General features: G+C 43.2%; 1 protein-coding gene across 9 annotated transcripts in view; it reads left to right on the top strand.

Annotated features, from left to right (window-relative positions):
• The window catches only part of LOC101741218 (CUGBP Elav-like family member 1), a 417033-nt gene that overhangs the window by 74907 nt on the left and 326246 nt on the right, over positions 1–15880 (top strand). For 2 of the 9 annotated variants that reach the window (XM_012693226.4, XM_012693224.4), the window contains exon 1: positions 2706–2910. The exons of the other annotated variants lie outside the window; for them this stretch is intronic. The gene's annotated coding sequence lies outside the window, so the exon portion shown is untranslated. Of the gene's footprint in view, positions 1–2705; positions 2911–15880 lie in introns of those variants that run through there. 9 annotated transcript variants of the gene reach the window in all.

Here is a 15880-nt window from a genome sequence, read left to right as displayed (position 1 = left end):
CAACTTAAGAAGCGATAGATTTTAGCTGGACGAAAATAATCTTTTTAAAAGGTCTCGTGGATCAAGTATTTGTATGTCACTTGGTATTTTATTGTTTAAATTACCAGATTAGCTCATGGCCCACTTGATTACGAGTAGCTTCCAGAACCAAAGTATTTTTTTTTTATTTTCATTTTCTTTAGGGCTCTCCTACTCTCCAAAGACGGTAGCAACTAGTTGTGTGAGCTTGCAATGTGCCCTAACATCAGTATTAATAAGATTCATCAAATTCTTGTCTTCATACCAGACTGACTATGGTAATATTGCTTTCAGTATTAAAGGTGACGTGTATCACTTAGTACTATTACAAGTTGTAGATGCGGCCGAAGCAAAAACATTCTACTGCACTGCGGCGGATATAATGTCAGCCGTAAGAGGGTAGGACACATACATAATGTCACGTCTTTGATAGGTCCTAATATAATGGCCAGATACTTTCTGCTGTAATTGTTCCACTTCCAATGTAAGTATTCTCTAAATTGAAGCACGAAAATTTTGTTTTTTTTTCGTCTTTTGTCAATGACGACATAATAAATTAAGTTACTGAACGAATAAGAAACGCAAAGGAAATTGAATAACGGTACATTTAAGAGCATTTTAAAGCATCTTCAAGTATGAAATACTTTGATAGAAGAACGTCGAATATTGTAATAAGCTAGTCAGAGAAAAACTCTTAAATGTTCACTCATAATGTTAAGCTTTTTTGATCTCCAATGAGGTCGTAAAGTGAAGTCGCTAAGAGCTTCTCACTACTCCAAATTTGTTTTCTAAAAATTAAGTCGCACTTTGACATCAGTACATGGGCTTAACCGCCTAGCTTGTACATGTTTAAATACTTTTATTTAATTATCCCTTGACGTCGGCGTTTTATGAAGTGCTTGAATACAACCGTTACCGATACGAATGAACATCAAACATTACACCGTTTAGCTGATAGTTGCTGAGCTCAGTTGGCCGGTAGAATCTTATGTGAGGCAACCTTTGGTACCTTATTTGTACATAATCTATACTAGTCTATACTAATATTATAAAGAGGAAAGATTTGTTTGTTTGTTTGTTTCGAATAGGCTCCGAAACTACTGGACCGATTTGAAAAATTCTTTTTCCATTAGAAGCCGACATTGTCCCTGATGAACATAGGCTACTTTTTTTTTTTTTTTTGGTTTCATGTGTGTTTTAATGTTTCCGAAGCGAAGCGAGGGCGGGTCGCTAGTAATATTATAAAGTGCAAGGCTTCAAATCAGTACACACATACACAAAATCATGTACGGACGAAACGTTTAGATCACTTATGCGATTTTTGTAATGCATTCCAAGGCAAACGGGAATATACTCCACCTGATTCAAATAGTCATGGACGTCAGCAATGCCATGGGCATAAGTAGTTGCGACATATTATTATAGCGGCGCTGCTACGACGGTCAAGTCGTCTGCTACGCTACGTCGCTCAAATTGTTTGCTACGCGGTCGCTTCTACGCCGATCAATTAGTGACATAGTATGTAGTATTGTTGTATTAGCTGGTTATGGTCTCTTTTTTATAAATTACTTACAATTCATTTGTGCCAGATTTGTCCATTAATTTTTTTTAAACTAGAGCTGGGATGATTTCTATAAAAGCTTTTCGGCTTTTTAAGCAAATTCAACCCATTGAGTTCCTCACCGAATCTTCTCAATGGGACGCGATTCTGATTCAATGATGAATTCAATGAAGCACTTCTCTGGCTAGAACAATTGTTAGGAAATTTCTCTTAAGCTGAGCCCCGCGACCTCACTCGTTCATCAACCAAAGCGAATCCAGAATCGCCAATAGAGGATACTGGTAGTTAGCTTGGCCAAAAAATAAGCTGGCATTACGGCCTTTTAATAGAAGCTATACTCGTGCCTACTTACAATACACCCCGCCCCAATAAATAGACGTAGGTACACAGAATCTTAAGATTCGTTTAAATACATTTTATCCCTTTCATTTCATGTACCATTTCGTTTTGACAAAATAAAGAAACTGTAATCACTCTGTTTATATCATTGCGAATTTCATGAAGCCACAGAGTATTATCGAGTTCTTTAGAATCGAATCAATTGATAAAACCCGGAGATTGCAACACGCGAGATTTGCTTAACATAAAGCTCAGAGGGGACGCGTCACTGTGTTGCCAGAGTGATGTCTTTTAAAATTCATAATACCTACACACGCTTTTTTGTGTTTTGAATTTCTTACGCGTAATATCAATAAATGTTTAATATACATATGAAGTTGAATCTATACGTATGTATATATATAAGTATATTTTAAATAAAGCGAATCCAAACCAAATTGAGTGGCGCGTAATACGAGAGGCAGTCGACGTGTCTGGACTTTTGACGATGCTTTAGATTACCGATTAAGTGGGGTTGACCCTTACCGACCGAAAATCCCAACAGCTTTTCCGTTGTAAGCGGATACCGGTAACAATTCAAACATGATATTAGCTTGAGCCTACCCGCTCCTTTTTGTGTTACCGTTAATCTAATCTACTTCGTTCCGGTAGGTAATGATATAAACTAAATTTTACGAAATCCCACAATGTAACGCGAGCCGTAGCACACCAGCAACCCCGCATGAAGGAAACAAAGAAAGGGCCGTGTTAGGGCGGGCGGGGGCTAGCGCTCTACGAGCTAACAGTCAGTACCGGCCGAACTCTCGCCGATAACACACAGCCACCGAACTAGACGAGCGCGCGCGTGTTATCACAGTGTTTTGACACGGTCGTTTTGTAAGTAATCAATCAGTGGGCAATATAAAACGATGTTCAGCGTCTCGAGAAATAATTTGTTTAGTTGGAAAACGTGATGTGTGCGCTACATACGGAAGTTGTAATGCTTACGAACGGTACGTAACTCTAACTCTGTTTATTTTGTTTGAGAATTTTGGTGTTCGATGCTCGATTAAGAGCCGTTACGCTTTGGTCATTTATTGTCATTGTTAATGGTTTTTCGATAATTATGGCAGTTTTAGTTTGAATTTTCGAAGCCGAAATTAAATTTTCAGTTTTAATTGTAAAAGTTAAGTATGATGATGTTTTACATTGTCATTTTTTATTTGCTAAATTGACTTTTCTGTTTAGGATCTATTCAGTTAAATTTACCAAGAAACCAAACTAATAGTACTGGTCTTTAAAAAAAAACAAGCAAAATCTAACTTTGCAGATACTATAATCATTTTAGAGGAGAAAAGCTTATAACAATTTCGTTTAAAATCAATTAAAATATAAAAGCCGAGCTAAATTGCTTATCGTTTATTGCATGTTTACTTTACAAACTTGTGAAGTTCATGACTCACTAAATTTGAGAATCAAATTAATTTTTGAATAACATCCAACAACGAATCTAAATTAATTGATATTTTTTTGGTTGACAATTTTATTTGATTGATTATCGAATACATGTTATTTATAAACATACATTTTTATTTACAATATGTATTCGATACACAAAAAGAACACAAAATTATTTGCACATAAAGTCAATTGGGTTTTTATCACCGCAGTAAAGTAATACAAGTTTATTATGGTGGCCTGTGGTATGTGGTTGAAGTCATACGATCTGTCTGTTGCATTTGAGCTAGTCAAAAATTTGTTGGAAATTATTCTTAAAGTTGGTCATTTTTTTTTAAGTATAAACTTTATCGTTAGCCAAAGCATTTTTTAAGTAAATTTGTTCAAATCTTATACTATTAAAAAATTGTTAGAAATTTGCTGTTGTTTCGTATTTTTATTTAATTTCATAATAACAAAGACTACCTGAGATAATTATTAATTATCAAATATTGATTAATCGATACACAAATACTTTTTTTTTTAAAGAAGTCTTTGCGTTTTAAATAAATGAAAATGGTGTCATGAAAAATTTACCGTGCATATTCTTCAGACATTTTAAACCAAATAAAGGCACGAACCAATTTAATACAGTTTTAGGTTGCTAAATATTTTGATAGTTTAATTGGAGCAATTAGCAGTTTTCAAACAAATCTTTATCAATAGAGGAAAGTAAATGATAACTTGTAATTTAAGTTGCCCGACAGGCTCACAGCGTGTGAGAGAAAAATCCACTGCTTCTCAAACTAAATTTACATTTTATTCTCGTTTTATATATTTAACTGTCCATTCAAGAAGGCTTTTCAAGGTTGTGTCAGTAGCCCAATAGAAATTTAAAGCTGTGATTAAAAAAAAAATGATTACAGTAGTGTTATAGTACATTATTGTACTCGTAAAATTAACAGATACATACTAATCGCATGTTTGAGGTCGGTAACTGGTTGTTAGTATCTCAGCTTTTTCTATTTACAAAAAAAGAAAATAAATTAAATTGCATGGTCGTTAGATCGCCTAGTTGCACTCATATCGTCTTAAAGGCACTTCGACTCTATCTTTTGTGCTCTGACGTCCTCGTATTCAATTATCGTGACGGCCTAGTAAAGACAAAAATGACCATCTTGGTTACCCGGATTAATATGTCTATAGGATTTTATCTGCAAACGCTATTGCAAGGTTCATGCGGGCAGAGGGTCTTACTTGAACAGAATCTGCGTGACTTACAAAAACACATCCAATATTCGAACCTTCACACTTTTTATTATCCCCTAATAACTTCTTACCAGTAGACATGGTGTATGGGTAGTTTAGATGGACGCTACAACCGACCGGCTGGTTTTGGGTAAACCGATAAAAAGGCTCGATCTTCTGCCGAGCCGGTTTTTGTCAACGATCCTAATACCAAATGTCGCATGTAAATATTGTTAATGAGTATGGTCATTGCTGGATTTATTCTATGCTATGACAGCTGACGTAGTTTGCTAGATGTTACTCCAATGTAAGGAATTTTCCTCAAGTCTCAGTTGTAATAATCTGTGTACGAGATATTAGGTTTTTCATATTTTTGTTATTGTGTGGAATATTGCGCGTAGGTATCGCAATCTTACATGTGTATACACACACATATTCATCATAATCGGTTGCTCTTGGCAGAGCGGTCGTGGTCATGTGGAATTCTTGCTCATTAAAGCCTTGACAGATGTTTTCCACAGTTTGCGAACCGAGGCCCGACGCATACACTCGTTAAGTGGGGTTTCAGTAAGGTGTTTCACCTGATCAGTCCAACGCATGGGGATTCGTCCACGAGATTTCTTACCGTTGACCCTACCTTGAACAACAAGTTTCTCGATAGACTATGCTGGCCGACGCGATACGTGCCAAAATATCGAAGAATCCTGGATTGCACTGTTGACGATAACCTGTGAGAGATATTTAGTTCTTTTAGGATCGAGGCGTTGGTGCGATGCTCAGTCCAAGATATACGGAGCATCCTTCTCCAACACCACATTTCTAATGCATCGATCCTTCTCTTTTCTCTTTCTTTCACAGTCCAGGTTACACATACATATATCTGTCGTAAAATGAGCACATTCTCTGGTATAAATCAGTAAGTTTTGGTCAAGATGCGATCATTCTCGCTCACGACTCGGTCGTGCGCGGACGTGCTTTCCGATCCGTGGCCCGCTTGCGAGCTGCGTCTCTGAACTCACAGTTGTGCTCGACAGTGTAGTGACCGTGAATACATCGTGCTTACAATTCAGTAGTGCGGACGTGCCGATCCGTTGGTCGCTTGCGATTTGCGTCTCGGAGTCCATTTTTGTGCGCTAAAGTGTTGTAACCGCGAACCCACCCTTTACCAACTGCCTTTTTCAAGGCAAAACCAATCGCTACGATCAGGCTTCCTGTGGCACTCACAGGCTAGCGATTTCCTAACCCTTCCCAAAACAACAGTCTTTTTCAAGACTAGACCCCCGCTCGCGATTCTGCCTGCTGTAGCACTATACAGCCCGAGCGGGTTCCTTTCCTTTTCCCCGCCGATTGCCGTTTTCACGGCATAGGCATTCCCCCCCCCTGCTCCTTGCTGTCCTGCAGCACAGGGGGGTTACAAATCCTATCCGGGGCCTCGCCTTTCGGCGAGTTCAACAAAAGTCCCGGGGCCGCCCCCCCCGGGCAAGAAGACCGAAGATGAGCGAAGATTTTGTGTGTGACAGTGAAAGTGCTAGGGACATTGTCGGGTTCCTCCGGGATAGGTACCCGTCAATTAGGGCCGAGTATCTCAGCTATAGGGCCGCTCGTGGCAATCCCTCCCCCCCCGCGTCCGTCGCCGCGTTTCTCAACCGTGCCTCGGAGGCACGCCGCGCGCCCCCCGCCGCCGCGTCAAGTTCGAGCGCACGTTCCCACGATGCGGCTCACATAGCGCCTAACGCTACCCCCACCCCCGCGCCCGCGTCGTTTACGTCATCGCGCGCTTCGTCCGTCGCGACCTCGATCGTTTCGAGTTCAGGCTCCGATACCGAATCGGAGATGGATTTCGAATCCGCGTCAAGCCCTCAGCCTGGAACTTCGGATGGGTTCCAAACCGTAACGCGCGGCAAAAAGCGTACTCGCGCCGTGGAGTCCCGGAGCTCCACGACGAAACAGACTAAATCCGCGACCGCCTCCCGCCCGCAGGTAGTCGTGACACCGGAGTCGGACTCCGCTCGCCGCGTAACCCCGCCGCCGCGTCCCAAGCCCGCGCCCGCTCCTAAAGTAGCTGCCCCGCCCCCGCTGATACTTCAAGAGAAGACAGCGTGGAATCGCGTGTCCCAGGCCCTTCAGGCCAACAAAATTAATTACACCCATGCGCGTAACGTCGCGCATGGGATTCAGATAAAGGTCGCAACGCCGGGCGACCATAGGGCCCTCTCTTCATACCTCCGAAAGGAGAACATAGGTTTTCACACCTATGCTCTTCAGGAGGACCGCGAGCTCCGCGTAGTGATACGCGGAGTCCCCAAGGAGTTAGAAATCGATTACATAAAGGAGGATCTGACCGCTCAGTCCCTCCCGTTAGTTAGCGTGCACCGGATGCACAGTGGGCGGGGCAAGCAGCCCTACAACATGATCCTGGTAGCTCTAGAACCCACCCCGGAGGCCAAAAAGAAGATCGCATGTCTCACGACAATTTGCGGCCTATCCGGGATCTCAATCGAAGCCCCCCATAAACGTGGTACTCCCGGGCAGTGCTACAGATGCCAGCTATATGGCCACTCGGCGCGTAATTGCCACGCGCGTCCCCGCTGCGTGAAGTGCCTCGGCGATCACGCCACATTAGATTGCTCGCGAGTTAGGGAAACCGCGACCGAACCTCCTAGCTGTGTCCTATGCCTTAAGCAAGGGCACCCCGCGAACTACCGTGGATGTCCTAGGGCTCCGCGAAAACGTCCAACCCACCCGGCTCCGCGAACCGTCGGCCCAAAGACTTCGGCACCTTCAGTGCCGAAACCCGCCTTCGTGCCGGCTGCAGTTCCCACGGTCTCAGCGTGGAAAAAGCCGCTGCCGTATACGAAGGCGGGAACGGAAACCGCACCCCCGTCCCCGCTCGTGACACGCCCCGCGCCCCAGCCCCTGCTCGCACCTCGCCCCGCGCCCGCGTTCCGTCCCCCGCAACCCTCTGCCGTCAACGACTTCGCGCTCGTGCGCGACTTCGTCACCGCGGTCAACTTCGACCGTCTGCGATCGTTCGCAGACGCGATACGTAGGTCGGTAACCCCCGAACAGCGGCTCGCGGCCGCTTTCGATCATATGGACGTCTACGAGTCCGTGTCCCGCACGTTATAAAAATCTTTACCGGTAACCAATGGCGCAAAAAGGTAGAGAAAAACCGTATTCCCTTACGTTAGCATTCTATAATGCTAACGGACTCGCGCGGCAACGCGATCAAATTTTTGAATTCCTCCGCGACAATCTTGTAGATATTCTATTAGTGCAGGAAACCTGTCTGAAGCCCTCGCGTCGTGACCCGAAAGTCGCGAATTACGTCATGGTTAGGAATGACAGACTCACCGCCTCCAAAGGCGGGACTGCCATTTACTATAGGCGGGCCCTGCACGTTGTCCCTCTCGATACTCCCTCGCTCTCACATATCGAGGCGTCAGTGTGCCGTATCTCGCTGACGGGACACCAGCCGATCGTCATCGCATCCGTTTATCTCCCCCCGGACAAGCCCCTCCTGAGCAGTGACATCGAGTCACTGTTCGGCATGGGAGACTCCGTCATCCTGGCAGGCGATTTAAATTGCCACCACACTAGGTGGAACTGCCATCGTACAAACGTTAACGGTAGGCGTCTCGACGCGTTTATAGACGACCTCACCTTTGAAATAGTCGGTCCCCCAACTTCAACATGTTATCCGTATAACATCGCGCTCCGTCCGAGCACTATAGACCTGGCATTGCTTAGGAACGTAACTCTGCGCTTGCGTTCCATCGAAGCAATGTCAGAGCTCGACTCAGACCACCGACCTGTCGTTATGCAGCTCGGTCGCCCTCACAACCCAGTCACTGTTACGAGGACCATGGTGGATTGGAATAAGCTGGGCACGTGCCTAGCCGACGCCGCTCCGCCAATCCTCCCTTACGGCCCGGATTCGAATCCATCCCCCGAGGACACCGTCGAATCCATAAACATCATTACCGATCACATCTCTTCCGCGATCATTAGATCTTCAAAAGAAGTCGATGTGGAGGACAGCTTCCACCGCATCAGACTGTCCCCCGATCTTAGGAATCTCTTAAGAGTTAGGAACGCGGCAATCCGGGCCTACGATCGTCTTCCCACGCCTTCAAACCGGATTCAGATGCGTCGTCTACAACGCGAAGTCCACTCCCGCTTAAGCGACGCGCGTAACGATAATTGGCATAGTTATTTAGAACAACTCGCGCCCTCCCACCAAGCATACTGGCGACTAGCTAGGACTCTCAAATCCGAAACTACCGCTACTATGCCTCCCCTCGTACGCCCTTCAGGCCAACCACCGGCATTCGATGACGATGACAAGGCTGAGCTGCTGGCCGATGCACTGCAAGAACAGTGCACCACCAGCACTCAACACGCGGACCCCGAACACACCGAGTTAGTCGACAGGGAGGTCGGGCGCAGAGCTTCCCTGCCGCCCTCGGACGCGTTACCCCCCATTACTACTGACGAAGTTAGAGACGCGATCCACAACCTCCAACCTAGGAAGGCACCCGGCTCCGACGGCATCCATAACCGCGCGCTAAAACTCTTGCCAGTCCAACTGATAGCAATGTTGGCTACAATTTTAAATGCCGCTATGACGCACTGCATCTTTCCCGCGGTGTGGAAAGAAGCGAACGTTATCGGTATACATAAGCCGGGCAAACCGACAAACGAAACTTCTAGTTACCGTCCGATTAGTCTCCTCTCGACGATAGGAAAAATTTACGAACGGCTCCTTAGGAAACGCCTCTGGGATTTTGTTACCGCGAACAAAATTCTCATAGACGAACAGTTCGGATTCCGCTCTAAACACTCGTGCGTACAACAAGTGCACCGCCTCACGGAGCACATTCTGATAGGACTAAATAGGCGTAAACAAATCCCGACCGGCGCCCTCTTCTTCGACATCGCGAAGGCGTTCGACAAAGTCTGGCACAACGGTTTAATTTATAAACTGTACAACATGGGAGTGCCAGACAGACTCGTGCTCATCATACGAGACTTCTTGTCGAACCGTTCGTTTCGATATCGAGTAGAGGGAACTCGTTCTCGTCCCCGTCAACTGACCGCCGGAGTCCCGCAAGGCTCCGCGCTCTCCCCGTTATTATTTAGTTTGTATATCAATGATATACCCCGGTCTCCGGAGACCCATCTAGCGCTCTTCGCCGATGACACGGCTATCTACTACTCGTGTAGGAAGATGTCGCTGCTTCATCGGCGACTCCAGATCGCAGTAGCCACCATGGGACAGTGGTTCCGGAAGTGGCGAATAGACATCAACCCCACGAAAAGCGCAGCGGTGCTCTTCAAAAGGGGTCGCCCTCCGAACATCACTTCGAGCATCCCACTCCGTAGTAGGCGCGCAAACACCTCCGCCGTTAGTCCCATCACTCTCTTTGGCCAGCCCATACCGTGGGTCTCGAAGGTCAAATATCTAGGCGTCACCCTCGACAGAGGGATGACATTCCGTCCCCATATAAAAACGGTACGCGACCGCGCCGCGTTTATTCTAGGACGACTCTATCCAATGCTTTGTTGTCGAAGCAAACTGTCCCTCCGTAATAAGGTAACTCTCTACAAAACTTGTATACGCCCCGTCATGACGTATGCAAGCGTAGTGTTCGCTCACGCAGCCCGCACCAACTTGAAATCCCTTCAGGTTATTCAATCACGATTCTGCAGGATAGCCGTCGGAGCGCCTTGGTTCCTTAGGAATGTGGATCTCCACGACGACCTGGAGCTCGACTCTGTTAGTAAGTATCTACAGTCGGCATCGCTGCGCCATTTTGAGAAGGCGGCACGACATGAGAACCCTCTCATCGTAGCCGCTGGAAATTACATACCCGACCCAGTAGACCGAATGGTAAACCGTCGACGTCGCCCAAAGCACGTCATTACGGATCCTCCTGATCCATTAACGGTGCTTTTAGGCACCACAAGCACCGGTCACCGTCCTCGTCGAACCCGTCGCTTGCGACGAAGGGCTCGACGAGCGAACTAACCCATAGACACAGCCCACTGAGTTTCTCGCCGGATCTTCTCAGTGGGTCGCGTTTCCGATCCGGTGGTAGATTCAGCGAAGCACTGCTCTTGCTAGGGTCAGTGTTAGCAACTCTCCGGTTGAGCCCCGCGAGCTCACCTACTAACGTTAGGGTGAAGCTGAAATAGCCTCTCAAGGCTATCAGCATAGGTAGGGAAAAAAAAAGATGCGATATGGACTCGCCTAACATCAGGAGGCGGCTGTGAGGTCCTACAATATCTGCTCGTTTACAGGTTAATATTGCGTGTATGGATATTTACGAGCGACAACTTAAATAAACGATGACAAATGCTTTCTTTAAAACTTTAGTGTTTTATACACGAAGTGCAAATAACATTTGATACGTTATCGTGATAAAATTCACAGCTTTTATCGTGATGACGATAAGAATAAAATTTTAAGACTATAGGCTATTAGACGACTATTTAATGATCTAGAATAGTTTTTGATGACGTGTCAAATGCAATGGTAAGTCATTTTCTTTCTTCTGTAGATGGATCTCCATTGAGGTCGCTACGAAAATGACATTGCCCACACTGAAACACGAGGATGTAGTGTCAATTGTACCGAATAACGGTAGTACCACCCATCAAACGCATGGCTGCGTCATGTCAGAAACGGGCATGGCAACGGTAGCCAACCGGGCAGGCTTAATAATACGTCCTACCATCAGTAAATGCTGGTTGGAGTGCGAAGTACGCTGCTATTATATGGAAATGAAAATGGGAAGATCTGTGACAACAGCTATCTAAAACAAAATATATTTACAAATGCCTGAATCTAGCCTACAATATTTACGAGATAAGCTTGCGTATATACAAGTTCCGAGCTATAACATTGGTAAAGTCGGTTATACGTTAAAGTCGTCGTGGCCTAAAGGATAAGGCATCCGGTGCATTCGTACCTAGCGATGCACCGGCGTTCGAATCCCGCAGGTGGGTACCAATTTTTCTAAGGAAATACGTACTCGAAAAATGTTCACGGTTGACTTTCACGATTGAGGAAATAAAATCGTGTAATAAAAAATCAAACCCGCAGTTATTATTTAATCAAACCCGCGTCGTTACTGGTGGTGGGACGTTTTATGAGGCGGCACGGGTAGGTACCGCCACTCTGCCTATTTCAGCCATGAAGTAGCATTGTGTTTCGGTTTGAACTTGTACTCCGTAAATAAATTGATAGTGTTTGAAATTGTGTGGGTGGTTTGATTTTGCAACACTTCAGATCCTTGCTCCGAGCTAGTGATATTTCTGTGGAACCGGAGGGCCTGAATGTAGTTTTTTTTATTTTCCTTCACTCGTAAAAATAATTGCGTAACATCATACTGAAAATGCGTTACTTAGATTTTTGTCAGATTTCTTCCAGACTGAAATAGCTATCGTTAAATTATAACATTCAGAGAGGCATACTCGGAATATCATATTTGTCTATTCTCCAATGAATCCCTTAGTTTGCTTTTTATGATGCCCACGGGAAAAGAAGGGATGGTGCTATTCTAGGCCGACAATTCCACGTAGACAAATTGAGAACTTCATTCTTTCTCATTTGAAGTCGGCTAAAAATTTTATTTTATCTTATTACTTAGATGGGTGGACGAGCTCACAGCCCACCTGGTGTTAAGTGGTTACTGGAGCCCATAGACGTCCACAACGTAAATGCGCCACCCACCTTGAGATATAAGTTCTAAGGTCTCAGTATAGTTACAACGGTTTCCCCACCCTTCAAACCCAAACGCGTTACTGCTTCACGGCAGAAATAGGCAGGGTCGTGGTACCTACCAGCGCGGACTCACAAGAGGTCCTACCACCATATTGTATGAAGTATAATATTTCCGGAATTAGAATTTCGGTATAACTAAATGACTCGATACGAAGAGCCGAGCCTCTCACCTGTTAGACCAGGGACGCTTTTGATCCGATCATTAAATTAACATAATTTATAATCCACTTTTAAATAAAACTATTTTTTTTTTCACATAATTTACTGTTGACTGAATTACTATATACTGTAAGCAAAATGTTTAGTTTTATGTTTTTATATTGGATTACGCAGAGATCGCCTCTGATCGTAACTTATCTTTAGTATGCGAAGGCAAAAACAGACTGCAACAAAGCCTTAACAAGGCCCGACCTTTTGGGATTTGTGTATCAATCTTTATTTTTATCTTCTGAGTAAATTTGTTTCTCTTGGGCACGTCTCGTTCGGTCATGTGAAATTATTTAGCTATCTAGAGGATTGGTCTGGAAGTTTAATAAAAAAATCACGCACATAGTATTTCGGGTAAAAAAGTACACATATAGAAATATCTTTACTAAGTAATTTGTTATTTTGAATCTAACCTTTTGGACTTATTTCCTAGATAAACTCGTAGGACAAATAGTTTGATTTTTTTATTGCTTAGTTGGGTGGACGAGCTCACGGCTCACCTGGTGTTAAGTGGTTACCGGAGCCCTGTAGATATTTACAACGTAAATGCCGCCACTCACCTTGAGATATGAGCTCTAAGGTCTCAGTATAGTTACAACGGCTGATCCACCCGTCAAACCGAAACGCATTACTGCTTCACGGCTGAAATAGGCCGGGTGGTGGTACCTACCCGTGCGGACTCACAAGAAGTCCTACCACCAGTAGATGAAAGGGTGTTGAGATGTTGAAATCTTGAAAGCTTAGCACCGATTTGTTAATCTAGGGCGATTGTCATTATTATAATTGTAAACAAGCTTTACAAGCAGCGTGCCTCTCGCGAAACCCATGACAACATTCATTACGGAGGGCGACTGCTGTGGTTTTTTGTTCTACCCTCATTAATTGTTCTTTAATGAGAGACCGGTCCCGGGGGGCATGTGGTTGCACGGCACACTTCGTAATATCACGATATAATTCACATTTAATGGAGTCTAGGGACAGATTGACTGCACGCACTTATCTGCGGAGCTAATGGGGAATTTAACTAATTGATTTACGCGGAGCAAACTACGTAATAAATAATGATTTGTTCGCATTTAAATGATTTACAATGAAGAGCTTTATTTGAGAAATCGTTTTTTTGAATGTGCTGCAGGGATTTCAAGACATTTAAAATGAGGACAAGAAGATGATTAGTTAGTTTAAAAGTTACAGATAAATGACATTATATTTTTATTTATTGCTTAGTTAGGTGGTCACTGTCCACCTGGTGTTAAGTGGTTACCGGAGCCCATAGACATCTACAAAATAAATACCGCCACCTACCTTGAGATATAAGTTCTAAAAGGTATCAGTATAGTTACAACGGCAATTTTGATTAATAATGAAACAGTTGAATAAAGAAACTTCAATAAAGACCTCCCTAATAACATAATTTTGCAGGCGCTTTAAGTAACATAGAATACTGCTGTTTCAAGGTCTTCATTGAATCCTTGAAGTTATGGGTGTTCTTTTTATTTCAAATTAATTTTAATTTGAAACGTGCTTAGTTTTCAATTTTATACGTCTAATAATACAAAACGAGTAATTCCAATACTGTACGGATTCCGATCTCGGTAATTTCTGTACATCAAAGGGGCCTATCAAAATTGTAGAAGCTTACTCAAAGAAGTCTCCTCTTAGTTTGAAATCGAACGCCTCAATTTGTGTCAGTGGGAATTCGGTTCTCGGAATTTAATTACCTAACGATTGTTTGAAAGTTGATTGCGTATTTTCACGTTACAATGAGTGTACAAATAACATTAAGGTGGCAAAATAGCGATTTCTTTTGTTATAATCGTATGATTAGATGTCTTAAATAGATAATTTTTTTTATGTTCGACACTAGTTAAAAAAATATCTATAGTATTTATATTTTAACCGATCTTTACAGGTGAAAGTAAATGCTGCAGATTATTGGAGTAATAACTTGAGATCATGTATAACGATTTTGTGATCTATTTTTTATTATTCGTAAGATTTAGAATATTTTTAAAAAAATTATTACATCGACTAAGTTCCATCTTCTTCTTTTTCTCCACCTTATCCCACTAGGTGGGGTCGGCACAGCTCATTTTTCTCTTCCATTCTCTTCTATCAGCCGTTTTCTCAACACTCACTCCTCTCTCTCTCTCATATCGTCATTCACACACTCCATCCATGTCTTCTTCGGTCGACCTCTTCCCCCTCTACTACCTAATCTACCCTCTACCGCCTAAGTTCCATCGAAAGTATGAAATGATAACATTACGTAACACGAAATGAAATATTCCAACTTACTGAATACAACTGTCTATTTTCGATGCATAATACTGTTATTTGCCGTCTGGTGTAGTGGCAAGTGACACGGTCACTACACAAGGGGGTCGCAGGTTCGAATCCCGCCAAGGAAACATATTTGTATGATAAATATAAATGTCTTTTCCAGGGTCATGGATGTCTATTAAATATATGTATGTGTATAATAAAAATCTTACATTTATATCCCGTTATCTGGTACCTGTAACACAAGTTCTTTACGAACTTATCACGGGACCAGTTAACGTGGCGTGATTGTTAGTAAATATTTATTTATTTATTTTTTTTCAATGCACCATAATTTCTCGATACGTACCCAATAATTTTCATGAACTTTCATTTGTCGTCAGTGCGGAAATACTATGAATTACTTGTAAAATGAAAACTTTGTTTATGAACATAAAAAATTTGATTAAGAATTGCTTATCTACTACTATTTCGTACGGAAATGTTTGATACAGACGTGTTAATGGAAACGAAATATAACTTTTTTTACACAATGTTGCTAGTATTGTGAAGAATGCTAGAGGATGTTCAAAACAAGTCCTGATTCAAGTTTAACGTACTCTGAAAATTAGCTTCTAAACTAGTTTTGTTTAGATTGTTTAATTTTTAAAGTAGTTTTCCTTTTTTTCAATTTTCTTGATAATTCAAGGGATCTAATAAGTTTTGTACTATCAGTATGATTGTTTTTAGATAAGTTTATTTTTAGCCATATTTTTTTTTCATTTTTTTTGTTGCTTAGATGGATGGACGAGCTTAAAGCCCACCTGGTGTTAGGTGGTTACTGGAGCCCATAGACATCTACAACGTAAATGCGCCACCCACCTCGAGATACAAGTTCTAAGGTCTCAAGTATAGTTACAACGGCTACCCCACCCTTCGAACCGAAACGCATTGCTGCTTCACGGCGGAAATAGGCAGGGTGGTGGTACCTACCCGTGCGGACTCCCAAGAGGTCCTGCCACCAGTGATTACGCAAATTA

Source organism: Bombyx mori, chromosome 12 (assembly GCF_030269925.1).
Source record: "Bombyx mori chromosome 12, ASM3026992v2".
Taxonomy (NCBI): Eukaryota; Metazoa; Arthropoda; class Insecta; order Lepidoptera; family Bombycidae; genus Bombyx; species Bombyx mori.
Note: the sequence above shows the minus strand (reverse complement) of the source record. Positions and strands in the feature narration are given on the sequence as shown.